This window comes from Elephantulus edwardii, unplaced genomic scaffold (genome assembly GCF_000299155.1).
Source record: "Elephantulus edwardii isolate Elephantulus edwardi_28Jun2011 unplaced genomic scaffold, EleEdw1.0 scaffold00110, whole genome shotgun sequence".
Lineage (NCBI taxonomy): Eukaryota > Metazoa > Chordata > Mammalia > Macroscelidea > Macroscelididae > Elephantulus > Elephantulus edwardii.
In genome coordinates, this window is record NW_006399860.1 from 1,872,016 (window position 1) to 1,878,551 (window position 6,536).

Here is a 6,536-nt window from a genome sequence, read left to right on the forward strand (position 1 = left end):
CGAAGCCCCAGAATCCTTGCCTCCAAGGAGCAGCCTGGTTTAACCCTCCCCAGGATGAATCTGTTTGTTTTCCTGGTGTAAGTAAATATATATGTATAAATTGTATTTTGAATGGAAGTTTACAGAGCAATTGGTTTTCTTTTTTAAAAAAATTTAAATAGCATTCACTTTATTACAAATATTTAGTGTTGGCTTTCCATATTTCCCCCTTTTGTTTTTGTCATAATTATGTTATCATCTAGATGAGCATGGTTTTTTTTCCAATAATTTTTTAAATTGTGATTTTAGTCAAAGTTTACAGAAATTTGGATTTTCATTCTTTCATTGCTACACATTTCCCTTTATACCCTACAGTTCACTTTTTTAAAAAATTAATTCATTGTTGCATAATTTTCTTTTTACCTCCTCCTTCCCCGGTATGTTTTGCTATGCACCTCTTATTCTGGACTGTTGTCATACTAATAATGCCTAATTATATCTTCCTTTTAAATAGTACTTTCCTTCATTCGTTCCAATGCAGTGATCATTATTTATCCTCTCTTTTTCTTAGTTTCCCCCAACCCCCTTGTCAATCCAGTTTTATGACAAAGGTGTTTTGCAATTTTGTCCTTTAATGACTGAGATATTTCTCTCAGCATAATGTCCTTCAGGGCTACCCATGTTGCGTAATGTTTTATGATTTCCTTGTTTTTCAGTGCTGCATAGCATTCCATTGTGTGAATATACCATAGTTTTCCCTATCTATTCATTTATTTATAGGAGCTTGGGTTGCTTCCATCTCTTTGCTATTGTGAACAATGCAGCAATAAATATAGGTATGTGTGTATATATCTGTTTGGGTGGCAGCTGTGGTTTCTTTAGAATGTATTCCTAGTAGTGGAATTGCTGGGTTAAATGGTATTTCTATTTCCAACTTTTTGAGAAAGTGACAATTGATTTTCTAGTCAATCATTCATAGATATTTTGTTTGTTCTGTGGCATCAATTCTTTACCAACATTGTAACATTATTCTTTTCACTTCTGCTCTGTGATTCCCATTTCCCTTCATCCTTCTGTCCTATCCCTTCTGGCCTTCTCTCTGGGTAAACACTGCCCTTTAGATCTTGTGTGGTTGATGGTTCTAAGGAGTGTATGCCACCCTGTTGCTATTGATTATCTTATAAGTTCACCTGTTGGATTGACAGAGTGACTGCAACAATGGGTTCAAGTATGTCAATGATGAAGATGGCTCAGGCTAGAACAGGGTTCAGATCTGTTAGTCATAGGGTCAGTATGAGTCATACTCAATTTGATGACACCTAAAAATAACAACATTGTTTGGCTGAAAGTTGAACCAGAGATTGAATTTGGTTTCATGTTCAAAGGGTAACTAAGAGACATGATCTTAGGGACTCCACCAGTTTATATTAGATAGGTAATCATTGTCACTTTCACGATTTTGAGTTTTATTTAACATTCTTCTGCTTTGTCCAGGACCCTCTACTGTGATCTCTTTTAAATTGGTCATCAGTGGTAGCACAGATACATAATCTTTTGGTATTCTATGCTTTCAGTCAGGAGCCATTGCACATCAATTATTCTAACTCTGGTGCAACAGTCTTTTCTAAATTCAGTATGAATGTCTGGTAGTTCTCCGTCTATGTTCTCTTTTATCCATTTTTGAATGATCCTCAGCAGAATTTTTCTTGTATGTGATTTTAATGATATTGTTCAATAATTAGCTGCACTGAAATCCGAAAAACACATGGTTTGAATCTATCGGGTGTTCGGCAGGAGAAGGATGGTGAGGTGTCAGAATCCTTGAAAATTGGCTTTTCTAGCCATGGTGTTAGCCTCTGTTGGGAGCATGATCTCCAGCTGCCTTAACTATGGGCAAAGAGTCTTGCAAATCATCAATAGCTGTAGGACCAATATAAGAGAAATACACTGCAAGGGACAATGGTAATGGTGTTGGAGGCACTGCTGTGAAGAGACTGTGGCAGGGTGTAATCAGAGGGACCCTGGAGATAAAGGCCACAGTTAAAGGTTATGTTTGCTGAATGACTGAAAGAAAAGCTGACTTAAAGCAGTTCTGAGATAAAGTTTGCTGGATGTTTGAGGAAGCCAGAGGCTTCTTTCATTTGCGCTGTTGAACTGATCCTAGGCTTTCATTGGTTGACTGAGAGGCTGTCTTTTGTTAATTGGGGAACTGAGTTTTGCTGTTAATCTGGGTTGGGACTGTTGTACTAACCCTTGACTTGCATTGTGTGATATTCTTTGCCTCGACCACTCTCCAACCTATTTCTCTAATAAACCCAATAACATTGAGTAAAGTTGGTGGGTCTTGTAATTAACAAAAGACCCAGTGTTTGTTAAAAAATGGTTCAGGAGATTGTGGGATGGCATGTTTGACTTTGTAGCTATTTTGCTACTATGTGGATATTGTTGATGGGGAAAGAAGAGGGTAGAAGTCAGACTTGGCCACTGGCCACATTGTATTTGGTTATTTTGCAGATGGGAAATCTCCTCTTTTGCAATTTATTGCCTCTAAAAACCCTCTGGAGAGTCAGTAATGGGTCCTTTGATTTAGGAGTAGGGAAATGGGCTAACATTATGGATTCTTTAATGGCTGTTAGAACCAACAGATTCAGTCTACACACTTTAACATTGTTAGATTTTAAACACATAATGTTGTTGTTGTTATGTGCCGTCAAGTTGCCTGCAACTCATAACAACCCTATGTACAACAATCTTAAACCCTACTCTATCTTGTGCCAATCTCACTGTCTACGACACACCTACCCCTATTACCCTAGTCACTGAATCAATCCATCTCATAGAAGGTCTTCCTCTCCTGCGTTGTCCCTCCACTCTCCCAAACATGATGTTCCTCTTCAAGGACTAGTCCCTCCTTGCAATATGTCAAAATTATGTCAGATGAAGTTTCAGAATCCTTGCCTCCAAGGAGCAGCCTGGTTTAACCCTCTCTAGGACAAACCTGTTCATTTTCTTAGCAGTTCATGGTATATTCAATACTCTTCTCCAACACCACAGCTCAAAGGCATCAGTTCTTCTATACATAATGCATAATGAGGGGGAAAAACCCCAAATAGCTATAATTTGCAACTGTGGTGTAAGGAAAATGGCTTTTCTAGCCTATTTTTTTTTATTTCCACCACATGGCTGGATGGAAAGCCATCCATTGAGCCACAGGTTGGAAATCTGCAAACTGGGAGATATATGACTCATGTATGATGGGATTGATAAGTTTTGCCATCCTACCAGGTTGAAATTGAGTAGTTTAGGAGCAGAAAATGGGGATCTTACTGCCAGCATAGAAGAAGAAGTTGCATGTGTCCTTTGAGGCTAAAAGAACCTGTGTCAGTCAAACCAAGATCTAGGCCAGCGTTTTGGAAAACCAGATACTGATGTGAGACTGAGCTGACTGGGGACTGTTGCCCCACAGAGTCTGGGACCTTCATCCAAGCTTGTTGGAGGATTGAGGGGTAATGTCTCAATTGACAGGACAAAGAAAGCTTTGTAGCATTGGCCTAAAGCCAGAGGCTGAAGTTCAAAGGGCTTGTGAAGTATGCCTAAAATACTACTCTGACTGAATTGTAAAGTATTGGTTTCCCCAATAAATCCCATGATTGTGAGTATAGTTCTGTGAGTTTTATGAGGCTATAGCAATGGATTAGGAAACCCACTAGTAGATCAGTGAGAACCTTGGGAGGGACATTGGTGTTACAATTGGTAGAAGTAGGTGTTAAGGAGCCAGGAGGCATGGATGACCACGTGAGAACAGGTTTTGTGCTGGGAGTGTTGATAGGGACATTTACCTCCTTGTGGAGTTAGTAGAGGTCAGATATAGCCATCCACACACTACCAGCACTCTTCACAATAACACAATACTATTTATAGAGTGATTCTTTTTCTTTCCTTTGTATATAAGTAAATAATATTAAGGGAGTTCTAGTGGCCTAACATTGCCAAACCAAAGGCAAACATTTCAAACTTACCAGCTGCTCCTCAGGAGAAAGGTGGGTGATCTCCTGTGTGATTTACAGCCTCTGAAAACTTGCTGGAAGGTCAGCAGTGAATCTATCTGAACTTTCTTGCCCATAACAACAAATAATATTATTCAAGTAACAATTGCATGCACACACTTAGGAATCTATCTGATTGAAATAAAAGTACTGTGGAACTCTGGTGCCTTAGTGGTAAGGAATTGTGCTGCCAGCTCAAGGGTGTATGGTTTGAATCCATCAACTGCTCCTCAGAGACAGATGGGCAATCTCCCCTCAGGCATCCTACAGCCTCTGAAAACCCACTGGATGATCAAGTTGGTTCTGACGCCATGGTATATAACAACATGTAAGATAAATAATGGAACACAATGTAAGTGTTCATAAAGGGATGGTTGAATAAATAGTTGAACATCTGTATCATGAAATGCCAGATAACTTTTAAAAAGAATTAGATTTGGATTTACTAAGCTGGAAGAATGACTGGTACACCCTTAGGTGAGAAAGCAAACTATAGAGAAATGCATTATGGAATAGAGTTTTATAAAGTCAGATCATAATGAGAAGAGCTCTTTTGGAGAACTATGTGGAGAGAAACCCAGACCAGGCTCCTAGGGTGGTCACCTATAGAGAGTGCAAGGAGAATGAGAAGAACCATCAAAACCTCTCCCCCCCCACCCCCACCCCCAAGTCTTATGCTAGTAATTCTAGGACAAACATTGCTAAGACAGACACTAAAACAAACAACCCTCCCCAAAAATTCCCCCCCCCACCTAAACCAGTTGCTAATAAGTTAAGCCCAGTTCATGGCCTTTTAGAAGCAGATGATCAGGTCTTTCTGCTGAGAAATCTCTGGGTGAGTTTGAATCGCCAACCATTTGCTTATTTTAACCAAACACTCAAGGACTTTTACCACCCAGGGCTGCCTGTGTATGCATTTGTATATGAAGGTACATTTGAAATGTACACATACTTTTGCATACCAGACACATAAATCACACACACATGCATGTATACACATGTACTAATACATATATGCACACATAAATATATTAACATATACCTATGCACACTTATATACACATACCATACATACATTTACTCCTTTCTCTCTCACACACAGACACACACATCTCACATACACAAATGTACACATCACACACATAGACTCACACCTCACACACATCAATATTACATACATGTAATATACATGTATGTCACACATGTGTCATACACATGTTTCTTGCATACATCACACATATCTGTATTATACACCCTGGTGCATGCATGTATGCACACATACATACATGTCATACACACACATCACACATAGTACTACCAACATATACTCATGGCAATCCCATCTTATACACACACATATATATTTTCCCATCCTACACACCCATTTATATACTTAACCTACACACACACACACACACACACATGCACATCATATACATGCCTATTGTACACACACATATGCATTGGATGCTTTAAGAAAGCTGCTTATTAAAGAAAAAGAGGAGGAAGAAAGTATATAAAGAAATAAAAAGTGAATGAAGACAAATCCGAGAAGGCATGAACATGGACCATAGACAATTATGTTTCATAAATCAGTTAGCATCCTATGCCAAAATAGTTAAAAAAAAAAGTCAAGTGGGAACTTTCTCCTTAAGAGACACATGGAAAGAACAATTGTGATGGACGCTGTAGATGACTTTTGCTTTTGTCTTGCCTGAGCACAGGAGAAGATTCTACCTGTGTGTGTAGCCTATGGAAGAAAAAGAATTCTCAGAAATAGACACGACTTCGATGTTAGCATAAACTTTTCCATAGAATGAAATTCAGTAATGACCATGCAACCATATCCACGGATATCTAAGAACAAGATTCTACGCAACTCTGTGGATCCTGGTCTGGCACCATCTGTAATGGCGAATGGGAGGAGAGGCGTGTAGTTCAGCAATGCATTTGCCCTTGGAAACCTAAGTGATAACTCACATTAGCTATTTGTTATTTCCCCCTTAAGTAGAAGCTTTCAATTTTTAGGTTTTAATGCCATTAATATTATGTAACTGTAATGTGATGTAATTTTTATGTCATTGAGAATTTTAAAAAACCCCAACCCCATTTTCCCTGGAGTAAATCTGACTTTGCTCTTTCCCTCTTGTCTCTCACATCCTTTTTAGCAGCCAGCTGCACTTATCTTTTGAGCTTTGAATGCTGCTGCAATGGGATTTAAGGTAATCTTACTTGTTGTTGTTAGGTCCTGTTGATTCAAGTGTGACTCACAGAGACCTTATGAAGCGTCAACCTGAACCTTGTCCTATCCTGCGTCATTCTCATCCTCTCTGACACACTAGAGCCAACCCATCTCATTGGGGGTCTTCCTCTCCTTCACTGACCCTCCATCTTTCCAAGCATGAAGTCTCTAAGGACTAGCCTCGCCTAGCTCCATGTCCAAAGTATGAGAGGTAACACCTTGCCATCGCGTTACTTACTTACTCATCACTGTCGAGTCTGATCCGACCC